Here is a 14,422-nt window from a genome sequence, read left to right as displayed (position 1 = left end):
CCGTTTCAGTAAACAACGTGTTCCAGGATGCAGCAAACCAGTCAATTAAAAGATGAATGGGTTGTCTGATACCTCGATGCAGGCAACAAATGTATCTAGGGGCTTAATATACAACTAGGGTGTTACAGAGCCGAGAGAATTGGGTCACAAATGGAAAGGTTTCACAGATTTAACAAAGACACTGACAGACATCTGTCTTCATCCCAAAACACCAAATGCATGTGACCTCTGTGTTTGTTTGGGCTGGGGCGATGAGGAAGAGGATTTTTTGTGTGGAGGGCTGCGGTGCACAGGCAGAAGTCTGGGTGAGGCGATGCCCTGCCACTGAGGCCTGCTGATCCCTGCCTGGCCGTAAGCACCAAAATGGTTACCCCAAAATACTGATCTATGAAGGGGATGCATCCTGGTTGTTGCTTGCTTCAGCTGGAATGGATCTCTTCAGGTTCAGCACACCTTTGTCTGGCTTTCATTTTCAGTAATTTCCCGAGGATTTAAAGGTTATTAATTTTCACAAAGATCATGAGTATCCTTTTCAGCCAGATGAAATGTGTAGATCAGCAGGTAGAGTGTACATCACAATAGACAGGTATTTCCATAAATTGAACAAAATATTTTTGATGTGTGCACCACATATAGCTACTCTTCCTTGTATGGTTTTATATTCATAGCAGGACGAAGAGCAACCCTCTAGCAGTTCTGCATCTTTAAATATACAATACTTTCAGGTCAGCTAGGATCAGGGTCTATGTAAAATGGTGGGTCATCTAAAAGTGTGAGGGATGCAATCAGCTATTTCACTGCATAATAAGAGTACCTTGTACTACTGGGCTTCTGGCTTCTGAGGAAAGCAAAAGTCTCTTTCAGTCTTCAGTTACACTCCAGTTAAGGGTCAGCACTCCTGTGAGGTAGAAATCATAATCACCACTTTCAGAAGGAGAAATTGCAACAAAGAGATGTTAAGAGGTGGGGTTAATAAATTACATATTTGGTTCCTTGGGTGGCATGAAGAACCAGAGCTGATGCCTAGGATCCCGAGACAGTACAGAGGGAAAGGAAGCTTGCCTGTAGGAAACACGGGGAGGATGCTTAGAAACACTCCCTACCCCTAAATCTGGTGCAATGTTTCAGGATGGTAGGGATTTCTCTTTAGCTGGGATTTATAAACTAGAACCTTTTACAGTTGCTCTATAATTGCAGGTGAAGCACTTCTGCTTTATGTAATAGGCTACCATTTAGTCAGGTAGTAGGAAACACGTATCCCCTTCAGCTGCAGCCTTAAGGGAGTTAAAATCCATTTTGTCCATTTGCCAGGAGAGTATCCTTATAACCAAATTCACAGGCTTTTTCTATTAGGCTGAGATACGGCACAGCCACAAATTCAAGCTGATTGGGACAGGCAGAGCACAGTTCAGATGCTAGTGTAGAGGAGGGAACACCTAGTTTCTACCCTCAACAGCATTGTATAGTACTAGATATATTACATAGGGTCAGTTCACTGGATATATTACATATGATCAGTACACTTCTGTTTTACATAAAATTTGGGGAGTCATCAGAAGCAAAATTTAAGCGTTACTTCCAAACAGACTAGGGGTAGTTTAGAACATCTGTACCTTTCTTTGGCTACTTCACTAGATCTGACCAGAGGTCATTTCAGAGGGGAGATCATAACTCTGAATTCTTGTTTGCCTGTTCTCTGCTTTCACTGATAACCAGATTTAGTTAATTTATCTTTCTCTTAAACATAATGACTTATTCCTCATTTCACTGAGTAGTGTGGAACATGTTTCATGCTTAAATACTTAATAAAAAAGACTTGACAACTCTGGCATTCCTGTTGGGAGGAAAACATGGAGTTAACAAAGACAGCTTCCTGTGTCATCTAAAATGAAAACTGCATTTTCATAGTTTATATTCCAGTACTTTGGTTTATGTTTTTTTTCAGGAGCAATGAAATTGTGATGTTTACTTACGGCTTACTGCAAGTGTTTGTCAGGCATCTTTAATCTAAAGAAAGAACCACAGAAAAGAACTGCATATTTACTAGACTGTTAACGCAAGAAGAACGCTTTATAGCTGGCTACTTCACTGTTGCCCTGAACTTCCTGTGCAGAGCTTACTGTGATTGATTTTACAGGTAGGTTTTCTATATAATATTAAACTATTTCAGTCTATTGGCTGGTCGCCCAGGAAGGCCACATAAAGAGACCTAGACAATGTTGTTTTGTTCGACATAGAGTTTTACTAGGTTTTATAAACCAACCTTTCATTTTCAGAAGTGCATGTGGAGAATTTTAGGGCTGTCACTACTGTTTGACGGAACCCTTGATTTCTGGTACCATATTCTAAGAACCATTTCATCCTGTTTTCAGATACAGGACTCTGACAGTTTTTCCACTGTGTGGCTAAGACCTTGGTCTTGCAAGCAAAATTGTGAGTAAAGTACTTACAGCATCAGGGCTTAAATTAGTTATCATTCCACTTTGATTTCCACTGTAATTTGTACCATAAAATGTTCTCTCCTTCTGTATGCTCTGTCTAGGTTGAAGTCATTTAAATGCACCCAAACCAGAAAGTAGTTATGCCAGTTGTGCTTTTGTAGAGTTTTGCTGTTAAGAGGACCTTATGTTTGGTAAACAAATTGGAAGTTTTATATATGTTTTGTCAAACATTGACTATTTAAGTTTGTTCCCATTGATATATTTATTCTATAATCTCGTGACTGCATAGAATACGCAGGTTGTTCAAGAAGCACGAGCTGCAGCATGTAAGTTGTCTTCTCTGTAGCTGTATGCTATAACCAGTAGTCTTTGGAGTCAGTCTGTGTGCTCTCCAGATCATGGGGTTTTTGCATTCATGGCTGGAGATGGTTAGCTGAAATAAGTAGAAATGACACATATCCTAGTGGTGTAGATAACTCTAAAAGAAAATAGACAGCATGGGTTTTACTCCTTTTAGGATGAGGAGAGAAGAAAACAGCTTTTCCCCATCCAGTATGGGTAGCTTAATTAGTAGTCATTTATTCCTGAAAGAGTGTTGCCTCTAAGTGTTTTCCTGTTCAAGTACCTAGACTCTGGTTTTGCTAGGTGAGGGTCAGTTAAACTCAACTCATGCTGAATTGAGCTGTATGGTTGGACAAGGCCAAGAAAGAAGTATTTACAAAAGTGTGGTGCCTGGAAAAGACCCCCTCTGGAGTACCAGGGGCAGGTTGTAATTCTGAGTGACCTGTGGAGACCCTGGAAGGAGCTGCCAATCATTGTCACAAACTGTTAGCTAAGCCTGGGAAGCCTGCATTTATTGCTGGATGTTCACTAAAAAAAACTTGGATACAGTCCTAGACCTTTATGTTGAATGGAGTAAAATTAATTAACTGCAAGTTTCCAGACCAATGGCTAAGAAAAGAGGTGATTTATGCTATTTATGGTATTCCCTAGAGTAGGAGCTGGAAGGAATGAGTGTAACCTACCATCTCTGACCTGCCCCTTCAATTGGTACTTTCCATTTCATCACTGCCTCAAGGAAGGCTCAGTACATCGTTACAGTTTCAGCCCTTTGTTTATCTGGTGTTAGGTTTGGGGTTTTTTTCCCCTTAAGGGAGAGAGAATGGTTGGTTAGGTTGAAACGCTTTTCTTGCTCTCCCAACAGAACTTGTCTTTTTGATTCATGGTACTTCAAGTTTGCACAGCATTTTGCTTAGGTCAGGATAGGGAAGCACACTTTGTTTTTTAAGAGATTTAATTTTAGAGAGTTCCTATTTTGTCCTTGTTCTCACTTGCAGAGAATGCTCCTGCTCACAGATGGTGGGCCTAGCTGTATACCACTGGCCATCTGATGATATTAGTGATGGTATTTCTGACTTGACTTTGTTTTGCCTGTGGAGTAATCATGGTGTCAGCAGGTGCCTGAGAATAAGCATTGAGCATCTACAGCCTGTCAGTCTTTAATCCTAAACTTCCTAGAGAAAGAAGCCATTAGCTACATGCAAGGCCTCCTCTAGATGAAAACTGTGGTACTCTCTCTATCAATGATTTATCTATGGATCTTTTATGCGTGGTTCATGCAGTAGAAATCCTTTATGTTCCATTAATGGTTGTGTTCCCTGGAACAGAAGAAATTCCTGAAAGTATTTGCTGAAAATAGAGACATAAAAAATAAATTATATCAAATGTTATAAATACCCTCTATATGGAAGTTGGACAATATGTGTGAAATTGAATTTACTATTGTAAACAGAGACCAACCAACCTTCAAAGAATGTAGTCCTCTATCTCTACCAGCATAGCATGTCAAACCTCCTGGGCAATTGCAGCCAGTTTGGCAGAGAGGAAAAAGTAAAAAATCTAGTAAATTGCTATACATTTTTTAAAACACACATCTAGATATAAGAGGAAGACCCTTTTAATGGTCTGAGGGGAATTATGTAGCATAAACAAAATCCTTATTAGACAGGAGAGAAGCCACATAGAGCTCAACCTATAGCATAAATCCATAAGAAACCAGTTTTCACTGTTTCCATTCTCAATGAAACAGCTTGCTTGTTTGCTCTTTTCAGTACTCTCCCACCACCTACTTCTTCAAAAAGAAAATAGGCTCCTTGAAACTGCATGACATTTTGTATGGTATTCTTATATTTTTAATAGAAATAGCAAGAAGCATTCACTCTGGAAAAAAAAAAAAAATCCAGCTTCGTTTGTTATGGGATGATAAAAATAAATTTACTATGTTAATCTGTTATTTTGACATAGATCCTCACCTGCAAATTTCAAATTTTGACTGAATTCTGCTGTGTGTTAGATGTCAATGGAATAATCTGTAATTGAGGAAGAACTAGAGAAGCAATAAAGAATAAAATTGTATGGCTAAATTTTTCAATTGCTGTTTTTTAAGGTGTAACAATTTTGTCAAGAGAATGTCATTTTTGTGATTGTTGGTTTACATAGGAAGGAACATAAGTGGATTTCTATACTACTTTGAGTGACAGTTGGCAGAGTGCTTGGTACGAGCTGCTATACTGGAACAAGTACATCAGGCAGTAATTTCTGTAAGACAGTTCAATCAGTGAAACCATAGGATGAAATGAATGCAAAAATCCCAGGAAAGTGAAGCAAATTATCTCCCACTGGGGCCTAATCTCCTTAAATGCAGTAAAAAAATTTTCAAAGTTAACAGGCATGAATAGTTAAGAGAATAAAAAGAAAAGCTAAGCCAGTCTGACAAACTGTAGATATATTTATGTATTTAGAAGAATGTAGTTTTCAGATTTATTTTGCTCAGAGATGGTCCTTTTTTGATTAACAACTTTTATGCATAAAGGATGCTGTGGTAAGCCCTGTAGCATACTGGTGGACAAGTGTAAAGATGTTTCAGGAAGGCCTTCATGTGTCTTTTGCATCCACACAGAAGAGAGCAAATACGGAGTGATCATGCAGGCTATTAGGAGCTGCTGAAGCTGGTAGCTTGGGAGGGGAAAGGCTGCTCCTGCTCTGTGTTCCCCCATGCAACCAGCAGTCAGACTGAGCCCGAATCCCAGAAGACACACACCCGCACACGGTGTACGTATATACATACACAAATGATGGGCCATGCACATCAACACCAACAGAAAACAGCATAAACAGTAGCAAAGGATTCATCCTGTTCCCCTCTCTGGCTGATCAGGGTAAAGCCCTTTAATAGAAAATATACATACCTCTCTCTATATACACACATATATACAGTATGGATCCATCCAGAAACTGGCCTTAGACACCCAGTCTATCCAGTAGCTGGTTCCTGGATTTCCTGCTCTCCCCAGTTGCTGGCAGCTGGATGTAAAAGCCCCTGAGGCTTTGCAGCCCCACTCCAGTTGCTGTTACTCAGACCCTCTCCTGTACACGCACGCACACACCCACACACGCACACACAGACAGGCACACTATGGATCCTCCAGGAACTGGCTGTAGACAGTCTATTCAGTGGCTGGCTCCGGATTCACTTGTCGCCACTTGCCTTGTGCACAGACATAAATGCAAACAAGTCTCTCAGCTGACCCACAGATTTCACAGTCTCTCCAGGAGCTGGCTTGGACTACCAGATTCTTCCAGTAGCCAATTATCAGACCCTCTAGTCTTTCCAGTATCTGGCCCAGACTTGTGGCTGCTTTGATATCTGGTTCCCAACTTGCATGGTAATCCATCTTCAGTTAATGATCATACACTGACATGTGCACCCATAAAATACGCACACACTCTGGTCTCTGTGGTTGCTGGCACCCCAGACGCACAGGTCACTGTGATCTGTGGTCCTCACTTCAGTTGCTGGCAATTAGACCCCCATATGCTCCAATCTCTCCTCTTGCTGGCACCCCAGACACAGGGGCTCTTATGACACGTGGTACCCTCTCCAGTTGCTGGCACTTAGACCCCTCATCCCCTCCAGTCTCTACAGTTGCTCCTATGACCTGAGGTCGAACTCCAGTTGCTGTCACTTAAAGACACAATGGCACACAGAACAGAGGGTCCCATCACCCAAGAAAATACTTTCAAATGGAGCTTAGTAAGAAGAAGGGACAGACTGCGCTGATCAGGTGCAGGGCCTGGAAAGATAAGAGTGATGACCAGGCAACTTGTTTACATACAACCGGCCCCTTTTATCCCTCTATTTTTCCATGCTTGTTCCTTCCCAAACAACCTTGATCCCTCCTTTTCTCCACCTTTGATTCATCCCTTGAACATCCCATAAGTCTGGTGCAATCCCAAAATGCTCTTCCCTTACATCCCATAGTGATTCCCATACCTCTCTAGGCAGTAACCTCCCTCAGTCTGTAAGGTGTTCTGGGGAGGTTTTCCACTGACTCATCTTGAGGGGCTCCACACCCTGGCTGTGGGCTGATCCCTCTCCCTGTGACGGCTCTGGAGAAGCTGAGGCACGTTCCTCTGATGAGGTTATTTGGGTTTCCCTGCCTGTCACTGTGCCTCTGTGCTCCTTTGTGTGCATGGAGACAAGACTTTAATCACAACCAAACAGATGAGGTGAGCGGACAAGCTTTTTTTCTGCCCTCACAAAGCATTTCAGGAGGCGATAGTCTATCCCACCTCTTGCTGGGTGAAATGACTTCAATTTTTCATAAATGGGCAAAAGGATCCGATGTCCTGCCTCACTGGCTGGATCTGCAGGTAGTACAATTCTCCATTGCCTGTCATTCAGGTTTGGTTGCAAAACTATATCAAGCCTGGTTTGCTGTGACTCTGCATATTTACAGTGAATTGCATTGTTTTCCCCCACATCTCATTTTATTGCTAGCCATTCTGTATCATGAAGTACTTCTGTAACTCTTGCCATTCTGCTTTTGTTTTCTTCTAGCCTGAATATTTTAGCATGAGCAGCAAGCCTTGTCACTTTACTGTCCACTCTTCTCTATATAATTTGTGATGAAGTTGAACAAAATAGCCCCTAGTGTAGATCCAGATGGACATATGGTGATGAATTTCATAATTGTGAAAAATGTCTGTTTACCCCTACATTTTCTTTCTGTATTTTATGCAATTATGTATCCATAATAAGGTTATTCCATGGCAGTTTGGCTCTTCAAAAACCTTAGGTGAGTGGCCTTTTCAAAGGCCTTTTTGAAAGCCAAATGGACTTTGTAATTTGGATTATCTATTTCCACGTACTCCAACAAAATGCAGGGGATCTGTGAAACATGACTGTTTTTTTGCCAGGACCAGGCACCACATTCTTGTAGTAAGTCTCCAGAATGTCAATAGGTTGATTCTTGCTGGGAATGAGGAAAAGCAAATTATACACCTGCCCCCTGAGCCTCAAGAATTTAATTTCTCAGACACTTAGTGTCCCTTTTTTTTTTTTTTTTAAATTAGTTATTAGTTTCAAAAGTCATTGAGTCTGAAGAAATGGAAAGACAGCATAACTACAAAATCTAATTTCCATAAAACAGGAAGTTTTTGATTTTTCCAGCCTTACTCATACTAGTGATACCTTGAAATTATTTCAGTTAGATTTTATTATCCACTAAGATACTAATCAGCATAAATGAAATTAGCAGAAGGATCCATAAATTGTTTTCTTGTTCTTTTGTATATTCGATTTGGGTTAAAGCTTTTGATCATTCAGGGTCAGCGGAGACCATTATGCACATCTATTCATATCTGTGTTATAACAGATGCCATGATATATTACCCACTTATTCGGTGTGAAGCCTAATACATTATGGTTGTTTGAGGGTTTATCTTTTAGAAAGCTATCCAAGTGGGATGCTGAAGAATCTACCAACACATTTCAGTAAAATATTCCAGCAGTTAATTACCTTCATTTAAAATTTGCATTTTTCTTCCTGTTCAGATTTTTCTAGCTTTGTTTTTCAGCCACTGAATCTTGTTATGTCTTTGTCTGTTTAATTAAAGAAACTGGATGCAGCTCTCCTAATCTGATACTGTGTGTGCTTACGTTTGTGTCAATACCAAAGAACTGTCTGTACATTTGTTACATCTTCCCCCTCACCCTAGTTGTTGGTTTAAGAGAGATTCTGTACCCCTGTTCCTGTAACAAGAACAAACACATTTTCCCAAGAAAATTCAGTCACTGGTAGGTACTTTTCTATTCCTTCTTTTTCTACCAAGAAAAGAACAAAGGAAAGAAATTCTGCCTGCTAAATAAATTCCTCTTAGTGCCACCTGTGGTTTTGCCCAGCCACAATGAGGAAAGTCACAGAGAATAAACAAACAGTCTCGCTTGTGCTAAAATCTATACAAACTCTGGCATGGCTGTCAATCATTTCTTGCCTCATGCGAAAAACAAACCCCTATTTCAGCATTAGCAGTTAATGGTATTGAAATTGCTGAATAGCCAATTCAGCTCAGTATTACTAGGGAAAAAAAAGTAATTTGAGCAATCAGATGGATGAAATTCATTTTTAAAATGATAAAACTATCTTCATGGTTACAATTGTTTTAGCTACTATTTTTTATCATGTGTTTTCTAGCTTAGCTGCATTTGTCATGTTACTGGTAATGTAGTTATGTTTAATTTCTCCTGTAAACCCTTGTAGAGGGCTGTGTATAATTCTGTTTCTGTCATTAGAAATTCTGATTCATCAGTTTAGATTGTTGTTCTGAAGTCGTGGTTGCTAGGAACAGTGGTTTGCCTGCTTGCCAGGAATTGAGGATTTGTTTTCTTCCCACAAGAAAAGCTTGTTGTTTACTTGTTTGTAATACGTGCTTTGTCTGCATGACTGATGTTTGGATCCATTTGTAGTTTAGGTGTTTTTCAAGTAAAAATCCTTCATGAGTGAAGCCAGTGGATCAACACCAAGTGGGTCGAAATATCATAGCAAGGCAATATATTTAATATTTGAAATTTAATAAAGGATGGATCCCTGCCTTATGACCTTGTGTCAGAGATTGGCCATCACCCTGCAAGCACTTAGATTTGTGTTCAGTCTTGCCACTCTTAGTTGTCATAATAGGTCCATGGACCCCCCTGTGCCTAGGGGTGGTGGAAGGCTCCTTCATCCAATTTCATTTGAAATACCTACTTTTGCACTAGGAAACTTTCCCCCATTTAGTATTATTCCTATTCTAGAGGGGGGGGAATCTCACTCTGTGTTAACCTGGAATTAAGCTTAATTGTTGGAAAGTACATTTTGGAAAGTGACATCTAAAGATCACCTGAGCAGTCTGGTGTCAAAAGGAGAGCTGACTGCTCTGACTTGTTAAGCTAATGGGAGACGATGTGACAAAAGTCCTTCTTTAATTAGGGAAACCATGAAAGGAAGAAGATGTGAGGGCAAGGGGAACAGTGAAGGCTTAGGAAGATGCTCTCTTTTCCCTCAGTGTCCTGACCTGTGCTCTTAAATGAAAAGATCAATGGTTATATTATTTACCTGGATTGTGCTGTAGACTAGTGTTGTGCTGAAAGAATAGCAAGAACAGTTCTTTCTCTGCTCTTGTCCTGAGTTCCTAACCTGTGGGCAGGCCTTTATAGGTAAGTAGGTTGGCTGGTTGTTGGTTGGTTGTAAGGATATAGCCCCTGGGTTGCTTGGACCCAAGGCCAGAAAAGCTTTGTTGTGGCTTTGCTTCCCCTTTGTTGAATGAAAGTGGAACAATTTCCCCTCATGGAAACAGAGTTAAAGGAGTTCAGACTGGGTTTGGGCTTTTTGCCTCCTCATTCTACCATGGAGTTGGTTGCCCTGTGACAAAGTGAGGAGTTCAGTCTCTGCTTTAGGCACTGTCAGGGCCCCAGCCTCAGCCCATATCCATTCCCACAAAGCCTCACTGCACCCTGACAAGTGCAAATTTACCCCAGCCTTAATTACAATACTGCAGTCAATACCATTTTCATGTTATCTTTCTTCTGTTACAGGAGTCCTGAATTTGCTCCTGTTATCTCAATGGGCAGTCCTATTCTTTTCCACCTTTATGAGAAAAAACAACTTATGTAAGTAAGGATGGTGGGACTAAGTCAGAAACAAATTGAATTAAAGAGGATAGTTGGACCTAGTAAGAATGATCCTAATGCATGTAAAATATGAATGTTATTCTATAAATGCTTTTTGTTCATGTTTTTTGATTTAAAATCCTTCTTGTTCTACATTGGGTACAATTAAACAGCCAGTAATTATCACATATTATATATAACATAACTATTTAAAGTTTTGGAAACAGCCCTGTCAGGCTCAGCTGACTGGTTGCTAATGTTTTAGAGAGCAGCCTGTATGAGTATATATTGAGAGAATCTAAATGAGAGCCAAAAGGTCCAATGGAGATTTAAAAGCAAAAGTTCGATGACTAATACCATGATACATTTGGAAGTTTCTCTGTTAATCTCAGTGTCCTGACCAGAACGTGGCTTTGATTATTTATGTTCTGTTTCTTTCAAATTCCCTACTATGTTTTGTATTTGACTGTTGTAGCACTTGGCACTGCTTGTCCTAATCCATTCTGGTTGTGAGGTAACAATTTGCATAGCACAACATTTTCCTCCAGAGGTGTAAACAGCATTTCACTGTGTAAGTTGGCAGAAGAGAGGACAGTTATTCCCATGGTATGCATATAGCCCATAAATGAATCCTTCTGGATGAAAGATGCTCTGTAAGTGTAAGATCATTATCAAGACTGTTATAAAAACCTGAATGCTGCTTGGAGAGTCTTAAATATAATTCTGACACTTTCTCCTTGCTGGTAGTGCTAGTTCTTCAGTGCTTTTCCTGCTCTTCTTTAATCCTAATGTTCTGGGGTTTTATTTAAAGAGAATAAGCTGAGAATCCTGGCTCCCACAGCTAACCATTATTCAGCACAAGCTGGTCCCAGAACATTTCCAGTAGGTGCTATTAGCTGTTATAAAACCTGTATCAATCAAAGCCGCATGCAAAGAATATACCACTAAAGTACTTTACTTAAGTTTGGCATATAATTCCTCAAGGCATGGAATGACATTTAGGCATCATGCGTAGCGAACAATGATACTAAATGTCCTCTGAGAATACTGGTCATTGATGTCTCAAATTATCATGATCAACAGTAAGCCAAGTTCTGGCATATAGCTAAGTCTTATGGGAAGCGCTGGTGCTGCAGAGACACACACACACACATATATATCCTGCATATTGTCCTTCTACTAACTTGTTATGTTGTCTCTTGACTCCTATTGCCCTCTTCTGCATTCTTTTTTATTTTTATTTCTATTTTTTTGTTGCTTCCTGCCTCATAACTAAAGCTGCTGGAAACTTACTCCTTCCTGGCAACTGGAATCAAAACAAAAGATGGGTTTTACCTCAGACTCAAGCTGCCTGCCTCAAGGGCTGGAAACTCTGGGTGACTGCAGTTACATCCGTCAGTGTGAGAGACAGCAGGTTTGCTGCTGCCCCGACCTTGCAAGTCTGAGCCCCTGTGCCCTCCAAATAGCCTGATAAGCTTGCTGACCTTGGGAGGGGAGGGGCTCTTTAGACCAGAAGTGTGCTCTCTCCCCTTCTCACCTGCACTGGCTCAGATCTTGTAGTTTCAGCAAGATCCACTGATCTCAATAAATGAAATGGTCTTCAGGTCCATTCCTGTTATGTCACCCATGATTTCTGCTTCCACTGTTTTTTTCCAAACTTTTGTTCAGAATTCTAGCTGGAGGCAAAACCTGACAGTCAGGTAATTGTGGATATTTCGGGCTTAAAACTGCACATTCTTTCTGCTTTTCTTTCAAGTGTTATTCATTATACAATCCTTTGTACTTTACAGTTCTTTCCTTTGAAGTCCTATATGTGATTTACAGATTAATGTAATTGGTGTGAGCCTGCTCTGGTGGAACAGGTAGAAAGTTGATACTACAGTTCTACAGATAGCAGCAGAATAGCATAGTTGCACTGCCTGGGACATGAACTGATCTTTAGTCATGTGCTTTTAACAGTAGGGCTAATAGCAGTGTCTCTATGACCTCTTAGGAAAGAGATGTCGTGTTTAACTTGGCTGCTGCCTTTATCTTGTATAGTCTCAATTTCAAAGAGCAAAATTTAGTGTCTTCAATGGTCCTGTGGTGTTTTGTTGTAATTGTCACGGTTCTCAGTTTTCTCTGTTATATAGTTCTTAAGAAGGCTGCTTCTATTATGTATTTCATACCCCAAGATGGGATTGCATGTCCAAAAGCTTATTCAAGTTTTTCAAAAAGCTATACCTGTTGGTCTAATAAGAGAAGTTGCATTGACCTACAAGCTTTGTCTTGTCCTTAGCTGTAGAATTCATTACATAGTCTGTGTTTCCTGAATGCTGAACAGGGAGTTTCAAACTGGGCCATAAAGTTACTATTAAATGCGCAATGATGAAAGACATGTTAGTAGTCAGAATCTGGCAGCTGGTTTTAAGTTTCAGACTTAAGTTTTGTTGAGAGGACAAGGTAGGGCAGTTTTTCTGGTTATAAAGAGAGCATCTTTTTATCCAGTCTAGTCTCCAGTTACAGTAATTTTGGACCTTTCACAAGCAGGAAAATTGGAAAAAAAGAAAGATAAGAAAAAAAAAAGTAAATAGCATTCTTGTTCCTGCAGACTGTAAGCTGGTGATGGATGAACCTTTAGGGATTTAAACTTCAGTCCAAATGAGCATCCAGCACTTCAGATTGTTATCGGATACATATGTGGGCCACTCAAACCTAGGGAAATATCTTACATAGGTTTACCGTCCTTTACTGTTAAACTTAGATAGTGTGAGGACAACTTTCTTCATTATATATCACCATTTTTGTATCAGAAAAGAAATGGGAAGTAAACTGAAATTTGGGAGGTTTCTTTAACACACTGGGCTGCAATTCAGTTTAGAGAGACTGAGAATTTATTTGAGTTATTTTGTCCTTTCCCACTAAATACATTGCCTTGGTCAAAAATTGAGAATTTAAATACCTGACTGTGTTTATATGTGCATGTATATATGTGCTTCTGCCAAATATACATTATTTATACACACATCTATGTTATAAAAGAATGCGCAGAGACACAATAACAAGCATTTCCAGTATACTCGTATTTCCACTTGTGCATAAAGATCAGCCAAATATTACCATTGCCACCATTTTGCAGCTATTTGCAGAACTCGAATTATTTCTTCTCACTTCGTCATTGTAATTAATTCACATTGGAGAATAACGTTCCATTTTTAATTTAACTAGTTCCATTTAATTCTGAGTCCTTGTTAGAATGTAGCTTAAACAATGACCGCATCTTATGAAAATATACAAGAAAATAACATCTGCTGCACTATGTTGGCAAACACCAGGGCTAATGAATGGTTGTCAGTATCAGAACAGATGTCTGTTTACAGTTAAAAAATATTCTTTACCAGTTTAAGTAAATTCCTAAATTAATTTAACTCCCATTTGCAGTGCATGGCTCTGCATTTGCTGCATAACAATTGCTTTGCTATGATGATGCATGATGGAATATGTTGGTAGATTGAAAGGTTTCTGTTCCCCTTAAGAAGTCTGACTTAAATGTGACATCTAAATTGACTTGTGGGATCCATAAGGACGATTTGATTTGATGATGATTATCTTGTCAGTAGGAGAAAACTTTCATAATTTGCTGAATATAATCATCTACTTAGGAGTACTACAGTTCAGAATGCTGGAGGGTTTTGCTGAAGTGGAAAATGAATGTTTAAGGGAAAGAACACAAATAGTCATATCAAGTGAAATAAAATGGAAACAGCTTAAGTGCTCTCCACTCCACACATCATATTCATAGCAGTCCTCAGCCTGTAGATCTTGCGTCTTGCATCTACCCCACTTCCTAGTGTTAACAATGTAGGTGCGGATCCTCAAAACAGTGAACAAACCACATGCAAAGCCCATAGGCCACTCTTCTATTTGTCTCTCCTCACTGAAGAGGCATTAAATTCAGTTCCTTCCTCCTCTTGAGATAAGGTCAGAACTGAGCTAGCAATGCAGGTTTTAG

The sequence above is a fragment of the Strix uralensis genome, chromosome 3 (genome assembly GCF_047716275.1).
Source record: "Strix uralensis isolate ZFMK-TIS-50842 chromosome 3, bStrUra1, whole genome shotgun sequence".
NCBI lineage: Eukaryota > Metazoa > Chordata > Aves > Strigiformes > Strigidae > Strix > Strix uralensis.
The sequence above is the reverse complement of the archived record's forward strand: the minus strand, read 5'-3'. Positions refer to the sequence as shown.